The following is a 14385-nucleotide window of genomic DNA, read 5'->3' on the forward strand; positions in this document are numbered from 1 at the left end:
CCTCTGCCTTGGGGATAATTGCAGTTTTATGCTGAGTTTTAATTCTGGGCAGGATGATACCGCCCAGCTTATTTCTTTTACCTATTCCAATTCCTTTGTCTTTCCATTGAATATCATAGTCTACCTTTTAAATCTACCAGAGGAGATTCTATCGAGATTTTGATTGACATGTTAAATATATAGTTCATTGCAGGCAGTTGACCTCAGCTAGCTGAGCCTTCAGTCCGCAAAGTATGGCCTATCTTTCTGTTTGTGTCTTCGCTGACTTCTGGCAACAACTTTTTGTAGCTTCCAACATCCAGATCCTACACCTCGCAGCTGCCTCTCTCATAAGATGATCAACCCTCGTGCAGCAGAATCACGTCCACGCAATACGCCACTGTCTTAGCCAGGGTTTCTCCGGCTGTGAAACGACACCATGACCACAGCCTCTCATAAAGGAAAACTTTTGCTTAGGGCTAGTTTACAGTTCAGAGGTTTAGTCCACTGTCATCATGGCAGGAAGCATGATGGCCCGAAGGCAGACATGGTGCTGGAGAGGAGCTAAGATTTCTACATCTGGATCCTCAGGCAGCAGAAAGACAGTGGGCCACTGGGCCTGGCTTCAGCTTCTGAGAGCTCAAAGCCCTTGCCCTGTGACACACTTTCTCCAACAAGACCAAAACTACTCCAACCAGGCCACACTCACTCCAATCAGGCCACACCCACTCCAACCAGGCCACACCCACTCCAGTCAGGTCACACCCTCCAACAAGGCCACTCCCACTCCAACAAGGACATGCCTACTCCAGCCAGGCCACACCCATTCATCCAACCATACCCACTCCAACAAGGCCGTACCTCTACTAATGCCACTCCCTATGAGTCTAAGGGGGCCATTTTCATCCAAACCACTAGAGCCACCCTGTTCAGTGAGCTTCCAGAGAGCCCACCTGGCATGCAGCAAGCCTTCGCCAGGATCTCTGAACGGAACCACTCTGCATTTATCATGCTAGTTCTCTGGGGTGCAGCTCCTTCTGGGTACAAATTATTTCCCTTACTCTCCGGAGGAGAATGTCAAACTTTGGAAAGGAAGTATGACAAACGTTCTTCTGTTTTGTTCCCTGAATTCTCTCACCCTGGTGTTACTTTTCTGTTGCTCTGATCTGAGACCAAGGCAACGTATAGAAGGCTGGAGAGATGGCTCAACAGTTACGAGCAAGTACTATTCTTCCGGGGGACCTGAGTTTGGCTCCTAGCACCCATACCAGGCACTAACCATCTGCAACTCCAGCTTCAGGGGAATCTGATATCCTCTTCTGGCCTCTGTGGGCACCTACATGCATGTGGCCTTCACTCACCTTGTCAAACATATACACATTAGTAGAAATACATTCTTTCTGAAAAAGGAAAAAGAAGAGGAGGAGGAAGAAGGAGGAAGAAGGAGCTTATATGGGGCTGTGTGTCCAGAGGGATAAGAGTGGCAGGCATGGCACCTGGAGCAGGAAACTAAGAGATCACATCTTCAGCTTCAAACACAAAACAGAGCAAACTGGAAGTGGGGGCGAGGCTCTGAACAATAAAAGCCTACCCCCCAATAACATACTTCCTCCAGCAAGGCTGCACCTCCCAAGTGTCTCTAAACAGAGCCACCAACTGGAGGCCATGTGTTCAAATGCCTGCGCCTGCAGGGGACATTTCTCATTCAAACCAACTCCCCCTCTGAGTGTGAACAGGACTCCCGAGTACAATGAGATATTTGTATCACTGGATCATGTTCACGTCTATGCTATGGAAAGCCACAGTGGAGGAGATAGCAGAGGCCTCAGGAAGTTAAGGCCCTCTGTCTCAGGACTGTGAAGAACATGGAAGTAGACCCCAAGTCTCAGATGAGATCACCGGGTACCCACACCTTGGTTTAAGCCTCTGGAGATCATGTGGAGAGAACATAGCTGTTCAGTGCTCAGACTTCTGACTTACCAAGATGACATCTAAGAAAAAACAAAGTCACTACCTGTATCCACGGCTACTGTCTGTGGGTTCAATCAAGCACAGATCAAAGGTAACTCAGTAAAGGAATAGCATCTGTGTAGAACATCTACAGGCTGTTTCTTCCTGTCATTATCCCCCAAATGACACAGTATAGCAACTGTTGACATCATAACAACTGTGTATTATTATAAGTAATCTAGAGATAATTTAAACTATATGGGAGGGATGTGTGTAAGACATGTGTGACCACTACGCCATCTTATTTAAGGAACTTGAGTATCCGAAGTACTTGAGAGAGCCTGGAACCAAGCCCCCTCCGATGCTGAGGGATAACTATCATTTTATGCGGCAACAGAAAGCCAACTTCAGAGTTGGGGGTGACTGGGCATGTAGCTCCTTTGGAACAGTGCTTATGTAGTGTGCAGGAAGACACCCCCTCAACCCTCCCTCACCCCGTGCAATACACAAACGGGGCTGGGTAGCACACACCTGTCTTCCAGCACTAGGGGGCAGAAGCAGGAGGATGAGGGGAAAAGTTCAAGGTTATCCTTAGTACGTAGTGAGTTTGAGGCTAGTCTGGGTCACACTGAACTCTGTCTTAAAACAAAACAAAATGGCACTGCCCCTTCCCAGAGTCTGGCTGCCAAGTTCTTACTCCCCGTCAGACATAGTTTTTTCCAGTTGCCTTCTTAGGGGGAGGGCATTAGAGCCTTCTCTGTTCCTGCCTTGAGTTTGGATTGGGTTTTCTGTTTGGATCCCAGGTTTAGAGACTCCTTGGTCCATAGCAGTCTTACTAATGGTCTGTGCCCTGCCCACTTTTATTGGCACTGTTTGGTTCCATTGGTTCAACTAGTGTAAGAAATGTCCATAAACCCATCTCCCCGAGCAATAGCTCATCCTTCACTATGACCTGCCTCTAACTCTGCCTTGGGCCCCATCTGTGGTAACGGCTGTCTTAATCCCAGGCCCACGTTCCCTTACTTAACACTTCGTATAGCTTAATTACATGCATATGAATTCTGTAAAATTAAGATTCAATATTCAGGGTTTTTAACTTTATTCAAGAGTATCATGCAGAAACCCGTCTCTTGGGACCTCTAGCTCTTGGTTTCCTGTTGCCAGACCCATCACACTGTGGCATGTTAGGCCACTTGTTTTTGACCGCTGTCTGACATCTCATCATGTGACCACACAGCCACAGGCCACTCATCCTCTCTGCTGTTGGTGGGCACTGGGGCAGACTCCAGATCTCTCCCTTGTGAACAACATCGCTCTGAACATTTTCACCCAGGCCTCCCGGCTCAGCAGTTTCCATCACAGAGTCAAATTTTGCTTAAATAAACCAAGGAGGGAGGGTTGTATATCTTCACCAGAAAAGAAACAGGCCCTTAAAGAAGTTTCTCAACGGGGGCCTGCCTTCTACTACACTCAATGAACAATGGGTCCATGACAGGCTTCCAAGCCCAGCTCCCAACCCAGGGCTATGGAGCAAGAACTTGAACAACTACCACCACCAGAGAGTTTCAACATCCCCAGCTAGCTGTAAGGAAGCGGGTAACCACAAGGGTGGCTCGCTCTGAGTTGTGGGCAGGGATGTGGCCCCAAAGTGTCTCTCTGTGCACTTGGGATGGACCATCCCAGAAAGTCACCCCCACTCCTAGCCCCACTCCCATGCCAAACCACATAGGGCATGTGGTGGCAGCGAGTACGGCTGGTGAGTGGTCCAGATGGAAAGTGAATCTCAGCCCCAGGCCCGCCCCTGCCCTGCCAGACTTCTCTGGGGACCCTGGTTGAGTCACCAAACTCTGCAAGGCCAGAGTGTCCTTACAGAGCCCCAGGGAAGTGCACACCCAGTGAGATAAGAGCTCTGACATCCTCTGGATTGGAGGGAAAGTTCGAGAGGGTGGGGAGCCCAAGAGTAGCGCCATGAGTAACAGGAAGGGGGGTCCCAAAGTGTGTGGTCACTGTCAAATCAGGGCTGACGATGGCCCCCTTTCAAGGCAGAAGTACTACACCAGCGCCCCTCACCTACACTGTATCAACAGGAGTGGACCACACTTACAGAATCAGGCCCTGCTTAGGGACGGGAAAACCCCAGAATCAGGGACACAGGGTGTGAAGACAGCTACATTAAAGCCCCAGTTTCCCTTCTTCATAGCATGGGGTGAGGCAGCGTCCTGGACGCTTTCAAGTTGGTTTTCTCATCCTTAAAATGAGGACAGCAAGCTGGGTGTGATGGCTCGCTCCTCTGATGCCAGCACTCGGGAGTTAGAAGCAAGCGGATCTCTGTGAGATCAATGCCAGCCTGGTCTACAGAGCTAGAAGACTTTGTGTCTTACTTTTCTATTGCAGTGAAAGCACGCCATGACCAAGGCAACTTACAAAAGAAAGCATTTAACTTGGGAGCTCATGGTTTCAGAGGGTTAGAGTCCATCACTATCTTGGCAGGGTACATGGCAGCAGGCAAGCAGGCATGGAGCTGGAGGAATAGCCGAGAACTACATCTGATCCACAAGTATGAGACAGAGAGAGAGAGAGAGAGAGAGAGAGAGAGAGAGAGAGAGAGAGAGAGAGAGGAGGGAGAGGAGGGAGAGGAGAGAGATAATTGGGAATGGTGTGGGCTTTTGAAACGTTAAAGTCCACCCCCAGTGATACACCTCTTCTAACAGACCACACCTCCTAATTCTTCCCAAACAGCTCCACTAACTGGGAACCAAGTATTCAAACATACACACTTATGGGGACCAGTCTCACTCAGACCACCACACACCAAGACCAAGTTTCCGTCAGTCCAGCTTCCCACCCAGCACCCCTGTGTCCCCATGCCCCCAGAGGCCGGCCAACCAGCTCCCCGGGTACCAGATGCCCTCCCTCCATCACCAGAGAGGGAAGCAGGACTCTCCTGGAGCCGCATCTGGGACAGGTGATCTCAGATGGGCTCACATGTGCTTGCCTCAGCCAGGACAGGTGATCTCAGATGGGTTCACATGTGCTTGCCTCAGCCAGGACAGGTGCTCTCAGGTGGGCTTTGACTTCCCGAGCCCGGAAGAAACAGGTTTTGAGTTCATTCTCCTGGCCCGACCCCCAGGCGTGGGAGTCAGGCCCTGCCTTCCTGGGCTCTGCGTCATAGACTCCATGTGTTGGCTCTGACAGCGGTCTTCCAGCGCGCCAAGCTCCAGGCACGAGTCTTGAAGCACATCCTTGAACACTGGGGTTTGCAGTCGCTCATACTTAATTGAGTTGACAGTTCTAAGGCTGGGGATGCAGCTCAGCTGGCAGAGTGCTTGCCTGGTATGCATGAAGCCCTAAGTCCAACCATTTGCAAACATGAGATCAGACACGAGGAGAGGCACCTGGGGAGATGGCTTAGTGATTAAAAGTGCTTGCTCTACAAATATAGGAACCTGAGTTTGGATGTCCTGCACCAACATAAAAAAGAAAAATAAAAAGCCAGGCAAGCCAGGAATTACTGGGTGTGTTTGTAAATCCCTGGTTCTTGGAGGTAGGAGTGCAGATGGGGGTTCACTGGGGTCTGCTTAGCTGGAAAACAGCAAGTTCAGTGGGAAGCAAATATTCAAACTATGCATGTATGGGGGCCAGTCTCAGTGTCAAGAGAATAAACCAGAGGGCAACAGAGGAAGACCCTTCTGTCTTCCTCTAGCTATACGTGTATAGGTGTACACATGCATGGGCAGACACATGTACACACACACACATACAAGAGCAGGGGCATAAACAACAAACAAAAAAAAATGTCCCTGGTAGCACCTGCATTTGGGAGATGGAGACATCAGAGTCAGAAGGTCAGTCATATTTAGCGATGCAGTGAGTTGGAGATCAGCCTTGGATACATGAGACCCTCCCTATTCAAAACAAAGTGGGCCATTCCACAGGTTCCCACTGACGAGACACCAGCGACATCTCTGTGTACTGCAGTGGCCCAGACAGCCTGGTTGGAGCAAGCAGCAGCAGGGACAGGAACAAGCAGAGGCTGTCCAATGTCCGGTCCAGGCCCCATCTCTGTCCTCAGCAGGCCAGCAGCAGTTCCAGTGGTGTCTTGCAGGGCCAACTTTTCAGTGGATAAAATATTTCCCTAGGATGAGAGGAGACTCGGGGCGTGGACATCAGGGTGGAAGATGCCCTCTCAGCTCTATCCAGCACAAGAGCCAGGCGGGTTTTGCTACTTGAGTGTTTCCTGAACAGGGGGCCTGGGGCTGGAAGGAAGCAAACCCATTTCTGCCAGGAACTACAGCCAGACCCCCTCCTGAAGAGCCCTCCTCCTGACTTTGCGGCCCCACACCCACCGTGCATTTATTCCCTGGCTGGGACTGTACTTCACTTCTTAAACAGCTTCTTTGGGGTCCTGCGCTCTTTCTCCCACCCATTGTCTCCACTTTCTGCCCCCAGGACCACATCTGGGCACTCCCCTCCCCACAATCCATCCCCAGACATCAGCACTGGTTTTCTAGCTCCCTTTTGTCTGGTCCTTCTGAGTCTGTTTGGGGCTTAGCCCAGATCAGCAATTCTAAGTACCCACTTTTCCTCTGGGTTCACACAAGGTGCCCATTGTCCACTGTGCAATAGAAGCCCATCCATGTTCATGCTGTGAAGGAGGAAGGGTGTTTACTCAGGTCGGCTGCACCGCCTTCACGCTGTGCACAGCCACACCCATCGCAGGATGGACATGGGCTTCTTCTTTTTCTCTTTTTTCCCCTTTGGTTTTTCAAGACAGGGTTTCTCTGTGTAGCTTTGGAGCCTGTCCTGGAACTCTCTGTGTAGACCAGGCTAGCCTTGAACTCACAGAGATCCTCCTGCCTCTGCCTTCTGGGATTAAAGGCGTATGCCACCACCACCCAGCAGACGCGTACTTCTTGTGGGCCCTGTGGTAGATAAAGCACATAGGCCTGCAGGGCACAGAATGGGTACGTAGGTACAGGGATGGCAGTGGGACCCGTGGGACCAGGTACAGCACTGTCTGTATCTACCCGAGTTCCTCCCAGGGCACCCTCATAGGTACCCATAGATGCCCAACTGCCCGTGTAAAATGATAACGCTTTCACACACAAGCTACTCAAATCCTCCCATCCACCTGAACTACATGGAATACCTCATATGACATCAATGCTATGCAAACTGTTATTATTCTGTGTTGTTTAGAAAATAATGATGAAGAAAAGGAGTAAAAAAATATGCGCATTCTTCTGAATATTTTAAGAGAATTGATGGAATCTGTGTTTACAGAACCTAAGGATACAGAAAGCGGAAGGTGTGGTCTTTCGTGCGCTAATCCCCCCTCTGCTCAGGTCCTCTGAAACTCCCTCCATTCATTTCTCCTGCCACGACATGAATCCTCTCACCTGCCCTCCCAGGCGGGGATCACAGTTCCTGGTGGAGCACTAAGGGCAAGAGGCTGGAGATCACCTGAGGAGGGGGAGGACCGAAGGGAAGGAAGCTACCAAGAACCCTAGCACAGCAAGGCTACAAGGCAGCCCTAGTTGCTGTGGTTGTTTAGAGGCAAGGCCTCACTACGTAGTCCTGGCTGGTCGGGAACTCCCTACACAGCTCAGGTCGACCCTGAACTCAGAGGTCCGCCTGCCGCTACCTCCTGAGTGCTGAGACTAAAGTTGTGTGCCTCCAGGCTTGGTGGTTCCATTATTCTTCATCTGAAACCGACTATGACTTGCTGAAGGTCACATGGCAAATCCTACGGCCCATGTGACCCACGGGGACTTGGGAATTTAGTCTGGGTCTCAGGGTGGGTGGGTTAGGTCATAGCCTGGAGGCATGCTTCTCATCCTGTGAGCTCGCTCACACACATATATCCCCACATAGAAAGGTATGGCACACACTAAAACAAATCCTGTGAGCACACTGTGGCTGCGGTTTAGTGGCCCTTGCTCTTGTGGCCACTCAGTGTGAGCTATCACAGGCTCAAAACAAAACCACACTGCCTCACAGATCTGGAAGTCAGAAGGCCAAGATCAAGATGCCGACAGGGCCTCAATCCCTCCCCAACACTCCCTGGTGACGGCTGACAACCATGAAAGCTCAGCTGTGGCCACATCGCTGCAGCCTTCAGATGGTCTAGGCTTGTGTCTCTGTGTCTTTTCCTATGAAGACATCAGTCACTGGGTGAGAGCCTGCCTTGAATCCAGCATGACCCCATCTTCAACTCGCCACCTTACACCTGCAAGGACTGCGCCTCCGAACGAGGTTACACTCTAAGCTTCTAGGTGGACATAACTTTTGGTGGGGGATGGGCACAGAACACTATACAATCCTCTAGAGCAGTGGTCCTCAACCTTCTAACGCTGTGACCCTTTAATACAGCTCCTCATGTTGTGGTGACCCGAACCGTAAAATCATATTCGTTGCTACTTCATAACTGGAACTTTGCCGCTGTTATGAATCATAATGTAACCATCTGTGTTTTCCCGTGGTCTCAGACCGGTGAAAGGGTCATGTGATCCTGGAAGGGTCGTGACCCTCAGCTTCAGAACCGCTGCACTAGTTACATTTATAAAGTTAAGAGTAAGGACAGGGACAGCTTTGGGGACACTGTCATTTACCTACTACAAACATATTTGATGACTGTAAGAGATTTGAAGAAACCCAAAGAAACTGGGCAGAGTAGGGAGATCAGGTTGCAGTACAAAACTAGAAGGGATGAGTGATTTGGGTGTGTGGGAAAAGGGCATCCAGAAGGAGAGAGAGAGAGCAGTGCAAAGGTCCTGGGGCATGAGTGTGCCATGCAGGAGGCTGGAACAGAGTGAATGAGGGGCAGAGAAACAGCAAGATGGGCTCCCATGGGTCTTGCAGGTCCCAATACGTCTTGTCTCCTCACACCGCTGTGAAGACTGCCGGAGCTGAAGAGAAGCAGGAATGCCTCTGTTGTCACGTATCACTCACTCTGGCTGCTGGTTTAGACCCAGGCTGCAGGGGACTGTGGCTGAGGCTAACTCAGCTTCCAGCTCTTCACCACACCCTGCTGCCTCAGGCAGCCAACACTCCACAGCTCTCATGAGAGGCGCCTCGGGGGCCTGCCTCCCCAGCTTCTGGACCCCCCAGCCTGCCCACAGGGCTCAGGTTTCCCCTAGTCAGCTGTACCCACCGAGCTAGGAAAGGCGACTTTCCAGAAAGAGCTTGTCATTTTCCATTCGGAAAACTTCACTGCTCCCGCCCCCGTCCCCTGCTACCAAAGCGGAGTACCAAATGCTCAGATATTCTGGGACCCAGGGTCCCCAGAGCCGGGGCAGGGTGGATCTCACCTGCCAACAGCTACCCACGACCAAACCATCAGTTCCTCAAGTTGACTAGGCTCTAACCCCGTAGGGACCCTCCCTGCCCTCCACACCAGCTCGCCACCGTGCTACCTACAGCCCCGGCCTTGCTAATATGGAGCGTACCCAAAATGGAAGCCTCTGAGTACCCTTGGGAAGAGGGGCGTAGGGGCTGGGACTTGCGCTCCTGGCTTCACTGTGGAAGTAACTGAAGCGTTCTCTCAAAACCTGTCCTCTATGGGATCCCTTGCTCTCCTAGCCACTGTGAAGCCTGTCAACACACGTAATCTCTCCATGTTTGTGGAGCCAGCAGTGTCTGCAGAGCCCAAGGTCATTGACTGGGACAATTTCTTTAGGTACTCCAGAATAGTGACGTTTCCTTTCTCCTTCTCCTCCAGCTTCACCCCACACTCCTCCCTGAGGTGTCCCCAAGATCCAGCTAAGTGTTTTCCCCAAAGTACCTGAAGCTCAGAACTCCGGATACGTCTCAACCTATCGCCATGTTCCCCAATGGACAGTTATTCACAAGTCCTATGCAAATTAAGGTGTGGAGGTGTCTGTTCACATGTGAACAGAGGGGCAATCCTCTTTTCATTCAGTCCTGAAAAAAATAGTAAAATTTGATGTCAATCAAAACTGGTTCTGTCTTAAAGGTGGTGCTTGGGGCATTTTCCTAAGTGTCTAAGCCTACCTGTAAGCAAGCGTCAGTTTTTCGCAGCACGCTACACTGTAGCAGTTTAGTTGATGTGGATGGGGAGAATTCTGCCAATACCTAAGTAGTTGCCAAGCATTGGTGATTTTAACGAGAATGTGCCCCATGGGCTCATGTGTTTGAATACTTGGTCTCCAGTTGGTGACGCTGTTTGGAGGAGGTATAGGAGGTTTAGGTGGCCTTGCTGGAGGTTTGTCACTTGGGGTGAGCTTTGAAGTTTCAAAGCCTCCACTATGTCTGTCTCAACTTCATGTCTGCAGTTTGAAGAGGTGAGCTATCAGCTTCCTGCTCTAGCTGCGCGCCTCACTCCAGCATGGTAGATTCTAAGCCCTTGGTCATGATGTTTATCGCAGAGAAGTAGCCAGTGCACTGAACTAGGCTCTTGATGAGCCTGCTCTTACCCACAAAAATCTCCAAGGACTAAGTGAAGGTCCAAGCATCCTTTTTTTTTCTATGTATTTCTTTCTGTTATTTTTGAGATTATAAAATAATTGCATCATTCCCATTTCCCTTTTCTGCAAATGGAGGCTGCTTGTTTGTTCCTGGCTGCCCAGACCTGAAATAATCACACAGAAATTATATTAATTACAACACTGCTTGGCTAATTACTTAAACATATTGCTAGCTAGTTCTTATATCTGAAGTTAACCATTTCTATTATTTTATATTTTACCATGAGGCTTGTGGTTTACTAGTAAGGTAACAGGGCAGATGTCTTTCTCCTTCAGCAGCTAAATAGCATATCCTTGACTCCACCCACTTTCCTCCTCTATCTGTTTGGAATTCCCACCTTACTCTATTCTGTCCTGTCGTAGGCCTAAGCAGCTTTATTCATTAACCAATAAAAACAAGGAATTCCCACACCATTTCCCCTTTTCTGTCCAAATAAAAAGGAAAGTTTTAACTTTAACATAGTAAAATTACATACAACAAAACAGTTATAAAAGCAAGAATTATAGTTACAATATTTAGTCTATTTACATTTGGCAAATTAAGAAAAATACTCTGTCATCTATTTCATTTTTATGCATCTAAATTTTTATATCGAATCTATCTTTTATAATTATAAAACTGACTTTCTTCAACTCCATCAAAGACTCCAGAAGGATATACTATTACCTAAGTAAATAGGAAGTTCATTGTAAGCAACTTCCAAAACTCTAGAATTAACAGAGACATATTGCTGCCTGGACAGTCACCCAAAGTTCTTCTGTAACATTGGGACATCCAATCTTCAGCATACAGGACCATAGTATCTGGCAGACTTTTCCATGAAGCAGGAAATTACAAAGACAGTTTCATCTATATTGGCAATTTGTCAGTCACTTTTTTCTGTGTCCTGCAGAATGTCTGGCAGACTCTTTCATGAAGCAGGAACCATGAAGGACTGTCTCACCTTCTTTAGGCAACTTTAGCAGTCAATTTTCTGTGAGTCTGCATGTCTACTTCATACAGCATACCATCAAGCAGTCCAGGCAAGAGCAGTTTCTTGCCTAAATGGCTAACAAGCTCGGTAAGGAAACTCTTTGATGCCCATCATCCTAATGAAGTAGATTGGTGCTGTCAGGAGCAGATGTTTCTCATTGTCGAGAAAAGTCTTAATTTCTTAAACATTCCAAATGCCATATTCTGTTAGTCTTTGAAAGGTTTGAAGAATAACTATCCATCTGAAATATACCTCTGTACATCTAGAAAACCTAACTATCATGACTATAAGCTTGACTATTATAGATGACTTTCTATTAACCTGTATTTCTTAATAATACATTACATTTTTAAATGAACTGTACAAACACAATACTTTAAACAAGAGCAGAAATACATATAACAAAATTGACCTTAAATTTGTATCAGACCAAGATCCATACCAATGCAAAGTATTCATCTCTATAGCATAATATAAATGTAAATAAACATTTATAAACAATATTTGGGAATTTGGGCATAGTTTTCCCCTAATTGCTTCCTGTTTTTTGTCGGGCAAAGTAATTTGGGGGTTCACAGAGACCTTTCAGAGGGTCTTGGTCCATCAAACCACATTAGTCTGGAAGGAATCCACAGGAACTCATCCTCTGTGGGAACAAAAGTAGAACCTCTTTTCCAAAGCAACATATCTTTAGACCCAAATTTTGAAGTTAAGATACCTTTAAAATATATGTGTTGGTTTAGCTTAGCATTCCATACAATGAAATGTCTCTCTGTACTTAGCTCATTCACAGTCAAAAAATTCAAAGAAAACATAATAATATACATCATCATTTTGTGGCTTATTTTTCTTTACTCCTTTAATCTATGACTGTATTCTTTTATATTATAATTCTCTATACTCCTTTTCCTCTCTCTCCCAAGCTTACGTACATTTATCCAACACTGACCCATTTAGAGGGCTTTTCCATCTGAATTTGCATTTATTGAGTGCGTATCTGTAATTATTTTTGACCAGGATCACTTTTTTTAAAAAAAAATACTAAGCGGGTGTGGCTAGGACCAAATCCATGACCCTGCCTGTTGGCTCCACCCAGTCCAACATGGCTGAGGCATCTTCACTGCCTCTGAGAGCCATGCACACCATCCTGACTCCAGAATCACAGTGGGTCTATGTCACCATTAAGCGATTTGTAACCCGCTGCTTATTTAACTGTGCAGCCTTCTGAAAGAGCCAGAGCTGTTCATGCAGCTAGCATGAACCAGGAAGCTGCTGTTTTCTTAAAGAAGCTGTGCAGTGTATTTGGTGCTAATGATGAATCAGGAAGACCTCTCTTAAAGGAGTCATGGTGCCCCTGCTCACTACCAGCAAACAGAGCCCATTCAAAAAAAATTCAGCTACCAAGAAGCTGTGCTGAACTCTGTTCTTTTCTGTCTAGAATTCCTTTCCAAGCTCTCTCAGGTTTTATGTGGATGTAGTCAGCCCCACATTGGGTGCCATTCTGTAGACAGAGGCTGCTTGTTCATTTCCGGTCACCCAGACCCAAAATAATTACTCAGAAACTATGTTAATACAGCACTGCTTGGCCAATCACTTAGGCATATTGTTAACTTGCTCTTATATCTTAAATTAACCCATTTCTATTATTTTATATTTTACCATGGGGCTCATGGTTTGCCTGGTAAGGTAACAGGGCAGATGTCTTTCTCCTTCGGCAGCTACATGGCATCTCCTTGACTCCGCCTACTTTCCTCCTTTATCTGCTTAGAATCCCCGCCTTACTCTATTCTGCACTGTCGTAGGCCAAAGCAGCTTTATTCATTAACCAATAAAAGAAACACATATACAGAAGAAGGTCCCACACCACTTTTCTTCCTCCAATCCCTCTCATATATACCTCTCCTTGTTTTTTCTTTCAAATTCATGGCCTTTTTTCATTAATTGTTGTCATGTACATACATGTACATGTATATACACATATTTTCAGTACAACCTGCTTAGTCTGTATGTTATCATTTGTACGATTCCTGAGCTGATCATTTGATGGCGGATATAAATGGAGTGCTCTCAGCTTTCCTTAGGTGCCTGTAGTTCTTTCTTTGTGTAAGGCTGCGGCTCCTGGGCTTCCCCCTCATCCAGTCTCTCACGTCTGTTGATGCTATCTTTTTACCGCTCATGTTTAGCAGTTGTACTGGTGAGACTTTATGGGTGTGGCTTCTGACTGTGCTAAGAGACACAGTCTCACAGCAGCTCTCTGCTCCTCTTCTCTTACAGCCTTCCTGCCTTCTCTTCTGCGGTGTTCCCCGAGACTTAGATGCATCCATCTACAAATGGGGCTCCCCAGCTCTGGTTTTGATTGCTTGTGAGGTTTTGTGATGGTCTCTGTCTGTTGCAAAGAGAAGTTTCTTGATGAGAGGTGAGGGCTACACTTATATCTGAAAATCTGGAGCCTCTGATGAGAAAGAACATTTGACATTTGTCTTCCTGGGTCTGAGTTATCTCACTCAGTATGGTATTTTCTAGTTCCATTCATTTCCTGGCTAGACCCTGGACAAGGAAGTGGGACATTCTTTTTTCAAGATTTTATTTTCTTATATTTTAATTACATCTACGTGTGTTTGTGTGTTCATATGCATGTGTAACGTGCAGATGTGCTCGCATACACATAGATATATGTGTGTGGAAGGCAGGAGTTGACATCAAATGTCATCTTCTACCTCTCCTCATTTTTGTGACAAGATCTGCCACTGAACCTGAGGCCCACCACCAACGAGGCCAGACTGGCTGCCAGTGAGCCCCAGAGAGCCCCCTGTCTCTGCCTCCCCAGCACTGCCACTCTCTCCCCAGCTTTTGACTTGGGTGCTGGGGAGCCGAATTCAGGACCCCATGCTTACACAGCAAGTTCTTTCCCTACTGAGCTGTCGCCCTGGTCCCTTGTATATGTAGAGATGCACTCTGGAGTGACTGGGGTGACAGGTAGCAGTGACTTAATGTGT

The sequence above is a fragment of the Chionomys nivalis genome, chromosome 19, assembly GCF_950005125.1.
Source record: "Chionomys nivalis chromosome 19, mChiNiv1.1, whole genome shotgun sequence".
In the NCBI taxonomy this organism is placed as follows: Eukaryota; Metazoa; Chordata; class Mammalia; order Rodentia; family Cricetidae; genus Chionomys; species Chionomys nivalis.